We start from the raw sequence: 15,196 nt of genomic DNA, 5'->3' as shown, positions 1-15,196 counted from the left end.
GTGGTGTGGCTACAAAGGAATAAACTGACGGGAAGAGGGCGGCTATTGAGGTTGGGATGGGAGGTCTGGCACAGAACATGGAAATTGATGGGGGAGTCAGAACCACTATCTTGGCAGGTCCCGCTGGTGGCCCTGTGCGAAAACGACACCCAACTGTTTCACTCTGTCCGTAGGCACTGGGAGCCGGTGGGCCTGGCCACGCTTGGGGACATATGGAGGGAGGGGGAGGCGCTGGACTTTCAAAAGTTGCAGGATGAGACGGGGGTGCACAGAGGCCAGTACATCACCTATGCCAGGCTAGTAAAACGAGTAAGAAAGAGATGGCCGGAGACGGCACTGGCAGATGATCCTGATGTCACCCTTGAAACTATGTATGATGTCTCAGAGGGTGGGCATGAAATATCACGGATATACGAACTCCTCAGAACGAAGGCTGGGAAAGAGTTGCCCCAACTGAGGCATGAATGGGAGGAGGAGATGGGTGGACTCATGACGGAGGGTCAGTGGAAGAGGGTCCTGGGATATCATAAAAAGGTGTCCCGAAATGCACGGCTCCAACAACTCCAGTTCTACATTACTCACAGGGCCTACCTGACTCCCCAGAAGATCGCACGGTTCGGAGGCTCGATCACTCAAAAATGCCCCAGGTGTGGGGAGGTGGAAGCTGGGTTGCTACATATGTTTTGGGCCTGCCCGGAAGTGTATAGATTTTGGGAGGAGGTCAAGATGAAGCTCGCAAGTGGGGGAGTGGTGTTGGACGTGGGATCTGCCTGGTCGTGTATGCTTGGGATCTTCCCCAGGCCCAGACACTTTAGGCACCTGAGCAAGCTGAGGGACCTGGCATATGTTCTGGCCAAACGCAGGATTGCCATGAATTGGAAATCGGCTAGCAGGCCGAGAGTGGAACTATGGTGGGCGGACCTTATGAGGTGGGCAGAGGCTGAATCCGTGGTATGGTTTGAAGCGGTCACTAGAGGGGGCGAGGAGGAGATAGGGCCCTTGCTGGCCTGGCGACAATTGGTGGCCTCTATGACCAACCCACAACAGGGCTTGGACGAATCTGAGAATTCGGAAGATGTGCCTACGGACAATGTTTCTCCTGACGGTGCCCCGACTGAGGATACAAGGGAGCCGGCTCTGGCTTGATGGGGGTGGGGGGAGTTTTTCCTTTTTTTTTTTTTCTCTTTTCTCGTATTTTCTTTTGTGTTTTCTGTAAATAATTAACAGTTGTATTGTGTTGTGTGTTGTTTGTTTTTCTAAAATATAAAATCTATAAAATATTTAAAAAAAAAAAAAACATTACATAACTGATAATACTTTCTCAGCAAAAACAATAACAGTGAAAACACATGTCCCCCGAAAACCCCTATTTTCTCTGTGTTTAAAACAAGTCCAACCTCATTCGCACTCATTTTACCCACCTTACCCCACCTTTCATATATATTTTAAAATATTATCAATGTTTTTTCTCTGTTTTTGCATTCTCTCTAATTGTATTCTCTATTATCACTGGACACCGTTGGCACTGGTCTGCAGTTTCCCTATGTGGGTGCCTGAGTAGGTACCTGTACTGTGCGTAGACTGCGGCTTTGTTAGTATGGGGAGCAGTCAGTGGAGACGTTGATGGGCAGGTTTGTGAGGGATGCAGGTAATCTTGAAACAACAAATATCAAAGCCTAACACAGCAAAGCACATCATTAAAAAGGCATGGCAAGATATGAAAGTCATACCACATTATTAGAAGCCATAGCAAAGCATAAAAAGGACTAACAAGGCAAAACAACCTGGTCTCCTCGTGCCACTGACCTCTGCAGACAGCTCACATTTTACTTTGTGACTGACTTTGACACTGCCAAATCCTGTCTTTCTCTGTCGCTTCCCTGCTCTCTCTCTCCGTGTCTCTCTCTCTCTCCCTCTGTCCCTGTCACTTGGATCCATTGAACATTGTATCTAGAAATGAGCAGGCAAGGGGAGGATGCAAGCTGAAGACTCCACTCATTAGCGTAAGCAAAGCGCTGAGGGCTAAAGGAGGCATTCACCTTTGGTTCAGACAAAGGGTTACCTGAGCTATGAAAACCTCAGGCGCTCATTTCCCCTTCCTTAATATGTGGTTGAGCAGGATGACACTGACAGCCATACAAACATCTGTCTAACCTGCTCCTGTGCTGTGCTCACTTGGCCTTCTGTGTATTTTGTCCATCAGAGCAACAAACAGCATTTCTCAGGTGGTCGGAGCAGAGGTCAGACTGGTTGTTTCTCCCTGGAGCCCACCCCAGTGTCTCCCCACGAGTCTCAAACTCCTCTCACACAAAGCACACAAACCAAGGCCAACATGAATTCACCTACACACACAACGACCCCACCTCACCTGGAATTGAGGTGACGGCATAACACCAGTCTCAGGATAATGCTGAAATCCAAAAGGAATTTTTCTTGGGCAGGTCAATGAGATGAGGAGCAAGAAAGAGGAAAGGCACTAGGTTGTATTAGCTCGCCTCCTATCCACTAAAAACCAAATCACAGTGTGCGTTCTTTTCAAGTAGCTATCACTCACTTTTAGGAAAATTGTAAATTCAGAGGCTGCACCTTTTCGGTGCAAGCCCCCCACCCTTTGGATTCCTTGCTTTTCATGCTTTCAGATAACTCTGATGACTGGTTCTTCAGGGAAGAAGGAGAAACCTGGATGTCCACATTCTAATCCGCCGTTTCCTTTCTTTTTGCACCACCACCTGCAAAAGAAGCTGTGTGTAAGCAATCCTTGAAAGACTCAAGGGGCTCCTTGTTTGGTGTCCCAGGGCTTTATAAAACTCTGTTAACATACTACAATAGATAATGCATTCATGTATGTGTATGGGAGGACAGTAATGAAGATACATGTGAGGTTCCATTGAGGAGGAATAAGTGAGGCTCAATTAAAGATCACTATGAGATCAGGGATGTAGGACGGAAGGCACTCTACAGTAGTGCATGGACCAGGCGCATAATCGATACCGTGAAAGTGAATGGAATCCATGCTAGGCGCTAGTGATGCTGCATTGAACTATATACGGCAGATGATGACAGGGGATTTATGCTTCACCAATGAAGTAACCCAATGCCCTTGGTTGGACATTGAGAAAGAACCCCCATGTGTTCCAGATCAGGAAGGGTATTAGGTGTGACTCCATCCAAATACACACTGTACCCTACTCAGGACGGAGAAAGCGAGACTCTATGATGCCCCTTGATATGGGAAAGGAGGAGGAGGCACTGACTCAACAAGGCTCATAATTGGGGAATGATTCGGCTTGCATTATAAGAATGCGGAAATTCATGAGACGAGGAATGAGTGCTGCTTAAAGTGTAATACACTGTTAAAGCAAAAATTAGTGAATCTTCATCCTAGCGCATGAGGCCTAAAAGGAGAACTGACTGAGACACAATTGTAGTCCATGAGCCTAGTGATAAGGGGGTCGCTGATGAGAAGGTGCCTTCTGCCAATCTGTGAGACTGTTGCAGTGCATGTCAGAATGAGTCACATTCCATTATCATATAGGGCCAGTGATGGTGCAGTGAGTGATCGCCCACTCAGTGTGAAACAAAAGATTAGCAGAGAATGAACAGTGGGGGCGCTCAAGAGCCCGAGGATGATGGTGGCTGGGTGACAGCGCTCCGCTTCAGATGAGCTTCCCCGTCGATAATTCACCCACCTAAACAGAGCCGAAAAAGAATATAATCACCTGAATAGTTGGTGGAAGATCCAGTGAACTAATAGCCCGCCCACCAACCTGCAAGCTGACTCCTCCGGCATGCTGCGAGGACCAGAGCCTTCCTGGGAGCTGACCTGCTGCGGCACCCAGAAAGGTGGGGAGCACTACCAGACCTGGCACGCCCGATGACGACCTGCGGAGGCCAACTTGACGGAGAGACGCGATTAGCCAGAATCTCTCCCCACCCACCCCGCGGGACACTCCCGACCAGAATGAGCAAATGAGGTACAGCTGGCATATGGTGATATGCTCATAATACACACAACTTTAAGAGCGGCAGCCATGACACACCGCACAGACCAAAGAGGAGCCTGAGCCACAACTGCTCGCATGAACTGCATTTCGGGGAGCTGACACACCGACAGCCCATAGGAGACGCCTTCCCCCCCCCGACTGAGGCGGGAGCGGCGCTGAGAACAACTGCCTGCTGGCACTCAGGTGAGCCACCTGGGGGGCACTACACTACGCTGAGCACCATGACTCTGCGGGCCATGAGGATCTCTGCCAAGAGAAGGCCTATTGTCGGCTGCCTCATAAGACTCCACCGACTACGTTACGCCACAAGGGTCCAGTGGTGTGGCATCTACTTGAGGCTGCCCCCTGTCGCCCTGGACTGTTCTGATGATAGGGAACCCAGAGGAGGAGCCCTTACACCCCAGCCAACCACTTGGATCTCTGGCGGTGAAAAACCTGCAAGACTAGCAAAGCAACTCGCACACTCTTGACAAGGGACCCTCGCTGGAACTGCTCACCATCTGAGCACCCCCACATGGGAGATACTGCCTACCGGGGGCATCCCCATACAAAATATCAACCACCTGGGATACCCCAATTTAACGCCCACATGGAATGATAGGGGAGGCCCCCAACTCCTCTTTAGATGACACCATAAATACTAGCTCTTTAAATACACTGCTACGCCGCTCTACCCCGAGACAGCCCACAAGGGAGGCCCAAATTCAGACCCAATTGCATGCGATCCTCCTGGAGATGAAAGCCATCGGAAAGAGGACACGGGACACAGTAAACTAACAATAATGTACAAGACATCAAATGCGACCTCCAAGAAGTCCACAAAGACACTCTGCACAGGCTGAGCGGACAACCGCCAATGAGCAACACATCAGCACCCTCAAAGATAATGTTGAGACTGCCACCACGGATAATAATAGCCTAATCAGAGAGGTCCAGCGTCTCGATGCAAAGATGGAGGACCAGGAAAATATGTCCAGGAGGAATAACCTATGTCTAGTGGGCCTACCGGAAAACAGTGAAGGACCAGATCTGGAAGCCTATATCTTTGGGTTCTTCCATGACAACCTTCAGATTTAAGACCCACGAAACCTCATCATAGAGCAGTTACATTGGGCCCCCATCCTCAAACCCGCCCCTGGAGAATGCTCACAGGTCATCATAATGTCCTTGCATAACCTTGCACTTGCCAACAGCTGGCCCTTTATTTATTTTATTCTACTTACCTTGTACTGCACTTCCCCCCTCCCCTCCCCTTGCACTTCTCCCTTCCCCCTACCCCTGCACTTGCGCGATCTGAATGACACCTGGCCTAGTAGGATCGTTGTCTGTCTTCCCCTTGTTCTCCCCTCCCTGCCTCGTCGCGCCTTGAAACACTTGAAACACTTGTGTATAGGCGCGTTACAAATGCCATATCATATCATATCATATCATAATGCAGCTCCTCAACTTTCAACATAAACTATCCATACTGTAGGCCTACAGGGATGTGGGCATGATACAGATAGACAGGGCGGATATCAAACTGTTCAATGATTTCTCCAACGAGGTCTCAAAGTGCAGGAAAGAGTTTAGCCAATCTTTGAAGCCCTGAAGTGCACAGACCACAGATATTACCTGATGTTCCTGGCTGTATGGTGTATTCAGCTGGACAAACAGTGGTACTCCTTTGAAGATATGGAGGCGGCATGGTGCTTCCTGTGATAAAGGGAAATAGTCTCCACGGATCGCCACATTGCAGATAACCCTCACTCTGAGCATATGTCATCTCCACCTCGACATCAACGCTGTAATTGACCACAGGGATGCTGGAAGAAAAAAATGGGAAGACACCCAAAGGACCAGGGAAGCCGGCAAGTACATCCATACTCTGTACCTGAACCCGGTCTTCTACAAAAACATATCTCCAGGGAAATCCATCTGAAAGATAAACTCTTGAACAATGGCCTTGGCAAAAAGGGGCTCACCCCCATTGCCCACAAAGGAGACCCCAAAGAGGCACACACCTGTATAGACGCTATTAATATGGAGCCCCATTGGCACGGAACACTGACTCTTCTGCTATAGGCGGGATGTCGCTTACAGCTTCACTGCATCATCCACCAGCCAAAGCTCATCTACCCCACCTATATTTTGTTTTTCCTCTCCCCTTTTGTTTTTCTGTATGTGCTGAGAGACTGGAGGATAAAGACAATCCTCAACACCACAGATACCCCGAGGACAGGGACTTCAGTATGCATGGGAAACAAAGGAGACCCTCAGGACTGCCCCGACCAGCCCCACACATTAGCGCTCATCTTTTTGTACTGGGATACAGTTCTACATTCCCAGTGTTCTACTGTTTGTTCACGGTTTGAAATGTTTGGGTATGTTTTGGGGCGCAGTCCTCCATATGAACATCCTGCCCCACTATGGGAACAAACCGGGTACATGAAATTCAGCGCTCACCACTTGGAGGGAGTGTTCCCCTCCCACAAATGGAAATGACCACCCTTAATTGTGTCACCCTCAATATCCAAGGTCGAGGCCATCCCATAAAGAGAAAACAAATGCACAACTATGCACGCAATATGCAAGCAGACATACTGTTTCTCCAAGAAACACATCTCAATCCAATTGAGTCAGAAAAACTATGTCAGGGTTGGGTTGGAACAGCGATACACTCCCCATGTCAAGGGAAGAGGGCAGTATCTATCCTAATACATAAGCGTGTCCCCTTTTTGGGCCTTAACACACTGGTAGATGGTGAAGGCAGATACGTTTTTGTGCAAGGCCAAATACGACACCGGATTGTTACTCTCCCAAACATATATGGGCGCACATCCGACATGCCATCTTTCTTGACCCATACCTTCTCTGCATGAGCGCTATGACGCCGATAGGGGAAGACTTCAACGTAGCCCTTGCCCCATCAATAGACTACCAAAATGCTTCTATGACTTCGCAATCGATCCCACAAAAACTCACCACCCTCCAATCTCTACATGAAGAGCTCTGACTCAGAGATGCCTGGCGAATCACACATGAACACCCAAGAGATTTCACATTCTACTCCAATAGACATGGCAGCTACACCAGGTTAGTCTATTGGTTCCTTTCCTCTAATGCTACTCACTTAATTAGGGAGTGCAAAATACTGGCCTCCACCCTCTCGGACCATTCAAAGGTACTACTGAGGTGAGACCTTTCGGTATGGCACCTCAGTTTGAGAACATTGGGATACCCTGCTTTCCTTAAACATCTAGAGGGTGACACTGAATTATACTGGCAAACCAAAATGTTCGATGACTATACTGCATTGAAGTGTTGGGACGCATATAAGGGGTCCCAGCACTTACAAGCAAAAAAAGAAACGTACAACCTACGCATCTCGCAGGCAGAATCCAACACAAAGGAGCTATTCAAAATTCTTAAAGAACTAGAATCCCCTTCGCCCATCCCTGGTACCCGCAGCAAGGACAGCACATGGTGCAACAATATTCAAAAAGCCCTCCTCACCAAAATAACCACTCTACAGTCCAAAATCAATGCTAAACAAAATTGTTTACTAACCACCTCCCAAACCACACTCCTGGCATTTAAGATGGCCACCCCTTCTTTTACTCATATCCCATTCAGCGTCCCGCCTGTCATCATCCTAGAGGTAGAAAATATCATCAGTAAATTAAAACCTTCAAACTGCCAGGGCGATTCCTGCCCGGCCCCCAACATTAAGGAGGCCGCGCATGATCTTGCCCCTTTTATCACCACCTTTATTAATTCCTCATTCCACGCGGGCATTGTCCCTGACAATCTCAAGGACACCTGGGTTATCCCATTGTTGAAAAAACCCACCCTTGACCCTTGTATACCATCTAATTATAGACCCATTACCACCGTCCTGTTTATTCTAAAAATACTAGATAGAGCAGCTTATTTACAGATCCAGAAATACCTAGAAACAAACAATTTACTCAAATTGAGGATCAAATTGAGGATCAAATTGAGGATCTAAAAGACAATGGCAAACTGGCCCTCGTACTACTTCTTGACCTATCGGCAGCTTTTGATTTGGTTAATCATCAAATTCTCTGCCGCCATTTGAAAACAGCTGCCCACTTTTCGGAAAAAGCTACCTACTGGATCAGTTGCTTCTTAGACAACAGACACATGAGAGTATTTTCTCCTACCTCATACGCAGATCCAACCCCAGTGCCGTGTGGAGTGCCACAAGGATCTTGTGTGTCACCGACACTTTACAATGTATTCACCAAACCATTGTTTGATGTACTTGATTATCTGTGAGTCACCTATACCAATTACGCTGATGGCACCCAGATACTCATTCCCATCACTGGTGACTACATGACTGACTCCAAAGCCTTGAATGCCATCTACCAAGTCATCCAAGCATGGATGCCCAACAAGAGCTCTGTCTCAATGATGACAAGACAGAGCTCCTCATCCTGGGTACCCAACAGAGACTGAATAAGCTCGACCCACGGTTCAAAACCTTCGACATTGATAGCAGCTCCATCATATCTAAAGACACCAAAATTCTAGGTATTTATCTCGATTCCATGCTCTCTCTCAACAGACAAACCAATGCTGTTGTCGCAGCCTCTGCTTACACATGCAAGCTTATCACTGCCTGCCGCCTCTTCCTCACTACACAGAACTGCATTACACTGGCCAGGACATTGGTTATGTCTAAACTTGATTACTGTAATGCACTACATCAAGGGACTAACCAACGCAACCTCAACAAACTCCAGGTCACCCAAAATAATGCTATTAGAGCGGCCCTCAACATCCCTAGATCTGCACACATCTCTGAAACTAGGAAGAGTCTACACTGGCTCTCAGTTACCCAAAGGATCTCACTGAAATCCCTTGCACTCACACACAAATGTGTAAATAATCAAGCACCCATATACCTAGCCTCTCGATTCTCTCAACATGCACCCACCCGGTCACTCAGATCAGCCCAAACACATTGCCTAACCATTCCCAGATACAAACTCCAGAAAACCGGTGGTGTTAGCTTGCCTGTCCTAGCCTCCAAACTATGAAACCTACTTCCACTTTCCACCAGATCCATATCCTCTCCTACCTTATTTAAGCAGCGAGCCAAGCTATGGATATCCACCACACTGAACTAACCGTCACTCACCCTGACACTCCACAATCTTCTTTTCTCTCCTGACATCTACCTCCGGCCTATTGCACTCCCATGTACTATATTTATTGCATCATTCTGTACATGTATACTGCCTGTATTCTAATGTAACCATAACTTGTGCCTTAACTGTAATGACAACCATTGCTTAACTGTACCTGCCATTCATTGTAGTGCAAAGATACGTGCCCCGATGCCCTCGGGCCTGGTGCGCTATACAAATAAATAAGAATACAAAAAATACAAAGGCATACATTAGAGTGCAATGTATATCACAATGGTCACAAGCTAAAAACATGGGGGAACAGGAAGAATAAATGAGGGCCAATATTGACCATGGAAAGGGAGCATAAATGCTTGCACGACTCACAAACATACACTAAACTGGTGGGGCTTCGATCAGAACTAAATGTGGTCTCCTCCCAGGTTCAACAATCATTCACTAGTTGGTCAAAAACGTATTATTGCGATGGAAATCGAACCCTTCATCTTATGGCACTTGCACTACGCAATCGACAGGCAGCGCAAATGATCGATTCCATCAATGAAAGAGACAGGAACCTATTAAAGGGGGTCGAACATATTAATGAGCGGTTTTCACAATTCTACAGTGCACTATATGCAAAACCTAGCCCGATAGGCCGACACTGTATCTGTGAATTTTTAACCACCATAGAACTCCCCAAACTAAATGAAACCCATATAAAAACCCTGGCCATTCCAATAACTGCATTGGAGATTCTCTGAGCGATCAAGTCCCTATCTGCTGGTAAAGCCACTTGCCACAACAGATTCCCTATCGATTTTTATAAATCACTAGCCGATCGTCTGGCACCCACCCTTAAAGCTGTGTATGCTGAGGTCAGAAATACTAGCTCCCAACCGCGATCCATGCTCTCAGCAAATATAGTGGTGTTTCATAAGAAAGGGGTGACCCAGTGGACTGCGGATCGTATCGCCTGATTTCTCTAATCAATGTAGATGCAAAGATCCAAGCGAAATGCCTAGCCCAATGCCTCAATAGCCTGCTTCCTAACCTTATCCACAAGGACCAAACCGGTTTAATTTTGGGTAGACACTCGCTCGACAATGTATAAAACGGCACTCTCGAGACTGCGTCAACTACTACAACACTTCGGCCCCATGGCTGGCTACGTTATAAAGTGGGCAAAATCAGAGTTCCTTGCACTAAGGATAGACATCCCCTTTGACCCTAGCAGGGTGGCCCCTTTTAGACTCCAACACCACTATATCACCTACCTGGGGGTTAAAATCTGCCTGACCCTAAGTGAAATCCTCCAACTAAATTATACCCCGGTTCTACTAAAAATTAAACAAGATCTATTCAGATGGGACTCGCTCCCATTGTCCCTCTCCGGAAGGATCAATGCATTCAAAATGAATTCCTTACTGAAATGGACCTATCCAGCAATAATGCTCTCCTTCTCCCCTACGAGCCAGATGTTCAGGGAATTAGACGCCTACATATCTACATTTGTTTGGAGGGGCAAAAAATCGTAGCTCAGACTCAAAATCCTTCAGGCCTCTAAAGCGGATGGCGGCCTAGTGCTACCGCATTGGAAAACATTACCAGGCAGCGCAAGTATGCTGGGCTAAACGCTGGCTCAAAGAAGCAGACCTGACCAGCTGGAAAATAATGGATCTGTCCCTAATGAGCCTGCTTGCACCGGCTGAGGTCCTGGCTATCCCCCTGAACAAATTACCCACCAAAATCAAAAAGCACCCCGTACTAGGACCAACGAATACGCAATGGAATAGACCCTGTGCGATGCTGGGTTGTTCAATGCATGTAACCCCAGGCTGGAGTAGTATCAGGGCACTACTGTCATATGGACTAAACGACAGGCTACATCCCAATCAAGATGCAATGTGGCAACATGTCAGGGTAATTGACCTCTGCAAAGATCAATCCCTGCTTAGCTTCCCGGATGGAAGGCAACTGCTCGGGCTGGGCGAATCAGATTGGCTCCAATACAGGAACCTGCTATTGGTGATCCACAAACATACCACAGAGCAATCCCTTATGGCACCTCCAATGCTGGGAATCAGAAATGGAGCAAAATACAACAGCATACCTACACCTACATAATTTTTACACAATATGCACCCCAATAACCTACTACGCATTCGTATTCTTGCATCTCAATGGTACAGCAATCTGGGGACTCAGTTTGATCGAGGCAATCTATATGACTTTTTTGAAGCTGTTGGTACAGACTCCCAGGTATGCCAGAGCACTGCTGGAAATCCGCCAACTTAGAAGAGCCCAAATCCCTCCCCAGTATACACGGAGGACTCAGTCAATGGCAAGTTCAAACTGTGGTTTATTACACAAAAAACCAACAGGGATCGATACAATAACTAAGAAAAATTCCAGCATGTCACACAGTCAATGGTGTGCAGGCCAGTTCGGTCTTGAAAACACGCCACTATTCCATAATTACTTAAGCCGTTCTCCAAAAACCTAGCGCTGCGTGGGATTGGCCGTCAGGAGCATAATAACCTATGTGGGCACATATACATGTTATTCTACTGGTTCTTACATGTCAGGTGGTTGGCCTGTCCATTCCCCAAAATCTCACTTACTACATAGTTGCATAGTAGTGGGCCTACCATTGGTACTCTCCCGTTGCTCTCCACCCCTAGAGTGCTAACCTATGATTAGCTAGAGCTGCGATCCCCAGGCCTGGGACCCGAAATGGTTCTCGGCTCACTGTGCACCTTTTCAAGGTGATGTGAATGATTATGTGTCTGTATTGTAACTTGTGTGCACCACCTTTGCCTATGAGACCATATCCCGCTCGTCGCAACACTTGTTGCATACTTGTTGCAGCCTTGTTTCCACCCATCACTTTTGTAGTCAAAGTTTGTCTCACTATGTGAGAGAGGGTATGCCCAGACGTGGGTCCCTTGCTCGCTGCGCCATAGGGAACCAAGCTGCATCTCACTGAGGAGGCCCAACAAGGCTGAAACATGTCTTGTTTCCGTGCAGAGGGGACCTGGCCTAGCAGTTCGGTTTGGGCTGCTACCATTGGTGGCAGTACCTGATTGATTTGCATATGGCTGGACCCCTTTTGCAATGGCGCAGACGGGCTAAAAAACGGTGGTGTGGAAGGTTGCCCAGAGCATTGCCAGTGGTACAGATTCATTCAAAACCTTCCACCCATCACTTTTGTAGTCAATGTTTGTCTCACTATGTGAGAGAGGGTATTCCCAGACGTGGGTCCCTTGCTCGTGGCGCCATAGGGAACCAAGCTGCACCTCACTGAGGAGGCCCAACAAGGCTGAAAAATGTCTGGGGTTGCTTGTGTTTCCGTGCAGAGGGGACCTGGCCTAGCAGTTCGGGCTGGGCTGCTACCATTGGTGGCAGTACCTAACTGGTTTGCATATGGCTGGACCCCTTTTGCAATGGCACAGACGGGCTAAAAAACAGTGGTGTGGAAGGTTGCCCAGAGCATTGCCACTGGTACAGATTCATTCAAAACCTTTCACCCATCACTTTTGTAGTCAAAGTTTGTCTCACTATGTGAGAGAGGGTATGCCATGACGTGGGTCCCTTGCTCGCTGCGCAATAGGGAACCAAGCTGCACCTCGCTTAGGAGGCCCAACAAGGCTGAAACATGTCTGGGGTTGCTTGTGTTTCCATGCAGAGGGGACCTGGCCTAGCAGTTCGGGCTGGGCTGCTACCATTGGTGGCAGTACCTGACTGATTTGCATATGGCTGGACCCCTTTTGCAATGGCGCAGACAGGCTAATAAACGCTGCTGTGGAAGGTTGCCCAGAGCATTGCCAGTGGTACAGATTCATTCAAAACCTTCCACCCATCACTTTTGTAGTCAAAGCAGCCTTGTTTCAGCCTGCGTCTGGCTGCTTGGGATCGTCTCTTCTTTCTCACCACTGATCACAGTCCATTGACTGCTTCAGCTGCATCACATGTTTATAGACCGCAAAATTGAGCTCTCCAGCTCCGAATTGTGAGGATTTATTCTATTTCTCTGCCGCTGGTCCCTTTGTCATCTGAGTATTGGAATGTCTGCATATCTCTTGTCCTTGGCTTTGGGCCTCATCTCACGCGTCTTGCTCTCTGTCCAGCCTGAATCGGCTCAGCTTGTCTCCTGCTCAATGATTTGAGGCCAGCTGTAATTTTCCTAAACCTTGTAATAGGGTGTCTACATTGTCCACATTATACTCCATAGGTTAGTCACATTTGGCTCTGTCGGGTTCCTATACGTGGTCCTGCAGTTCAATAGAGTTGTTCGCGTTAAGCATCTGCAAGCTTGGCTCAGGATCTCTTGTGCCTTGCAGTTTTGGCATTGCTGCATTGGGCTAATGGCAAAAATAATAAAAGCAATGACAGTGGGCCTCATTACGAGCATGCCGGTAGCTACCGACACCACCTCCCGCGATTGGGCAATAACCAACCCATTACAAGATGAATGGGCCGGTAATTGCACATTCGCGGGTGGCGGTAATGCCAGGCTCCCGTAGGGCAGAATGGGGGTGGGGAGCATGGTTCCCCCGGCACCGTTAATAACGGTGCCGGTGCAATCACGAGTTCTGCTCGCGGGTGCCGCACAGCCCGCCAGGTAAGACCTGGCAGGCTGTCAGGAACCTGCAAGCAGACCTCGTAATGCAGCGGTCCGGTATGAACGGTGTCGGTGCCTTACCGGCACCCTTCATATCATGACCGCCACATTCATAATGAGGCCCAGAATGTATATGTATCTGTGCTATAACTGTACGCTCATGTTCTTTATGTATTCGAGTGTGTGTTTGTGCTGCGCAGTGAGGATTACACGTGTGCTTCATCTCTAATGCTGCTATGTTATGGTGTCTCTAATGACATCAGCAACATAGCTTCTTTGTGTTTAGTCCAGACTATCCATATAGGTGTCTCTGACCATGGCGTCATGCTCTTCCCCCATGCATGGATAGACTTATACCACACTTGGTCTGTATGGCTGGGTGAGAGGGTATCTCTCCATGTATTTGTCGATCATGGGTGGATTTGGGATTCGTCCAAAATAGAATGGATGATTGCTGTGTTTTATGGCCTTCCGTCTTGTCATGAACTTTACGGTAGGGTGGGTGGTCCCAGGATCCCAACTCCCTCTTCAAAGTCATACCGATGGTCTCTGTGAACATTCGCAATCATGACATCCAATACAAACTCACCCAAAGGATGTATTATACACCGAGCAAACTGTTTCGGATGTGTCTTTCACACTCTCCGGACTCCTGGCGACTATGTGGGGTCCTTGGAATGCTGGGACACATTCTGTGGACCTGCCCGAAGATAAAGACATTTTGGGGCAAGGTATACAGACAGATCTCATGCACAGACAGGACAGAGATCGGGATGGCCCTGGGCCCTCTGCTACTAGGGGGACAAAGAGAGGACTGGCACTCCGACCCCATGCAGTGTAGGATAATACACATAATGCTATATGCTGCACGTAAAAGTCTGGTCCTTAACTGGAAAGTAGATAAGCCACCCACCAAACCCATGTGGCAGACATTACTTGCTAAATTATGCTCCCTAGAATATAATGCTTACAAACACCACGCTAGACCGGCACAAGCTGCACAATTCAGAGATCTAGCTGAACCATATATATGAACGCGCTGAACAAACACGACTATTAATCAACGGACTGGGTACACATCCTAGAAACACACATGGACACAGGACGGTGGGCAAGGATAACACGTAGACAAGTCAAATCAAGAAGAACATAGTGCACTAATATTCCAAAAAGTATACAGCTGGGGACACGGGAGACTCACACGACTCACAAACTGGTGATGAAGAGCCCAGATCAGTAGCACTATATTATAGGGTTTTATTTAACATACAATATTTTCTAGGTAAGACACAATGCACTACGTCATAGGACACTTGTGGTGTGTGCGGGAACCTGCAGGAGGATTGGGAGGGGCAGGATGGGGGTGGGGTTTGGAAGTACCGTTCATAGGAAGGGACAAGGTAATCGCTCTTCAGCAGTGGCATATTCTA

This window comes from Ambystoma mexicanum, chromosome 1p (assembly GCF_040938575.1).
Source record: "Ambystoma mexicanum isolate Mex_15411 chromosome 1p, UKY_AmexF1_1, whole genome shotgun sequence".
NCBI lineage: Eukaryota > Metazoa > Chordata > Amphibia > Caudata > Ambystomatidae > Ambystoma > Ambystoma mexicanum.
Note: the sequence above shows the minus strand (reverse complement) of the source record.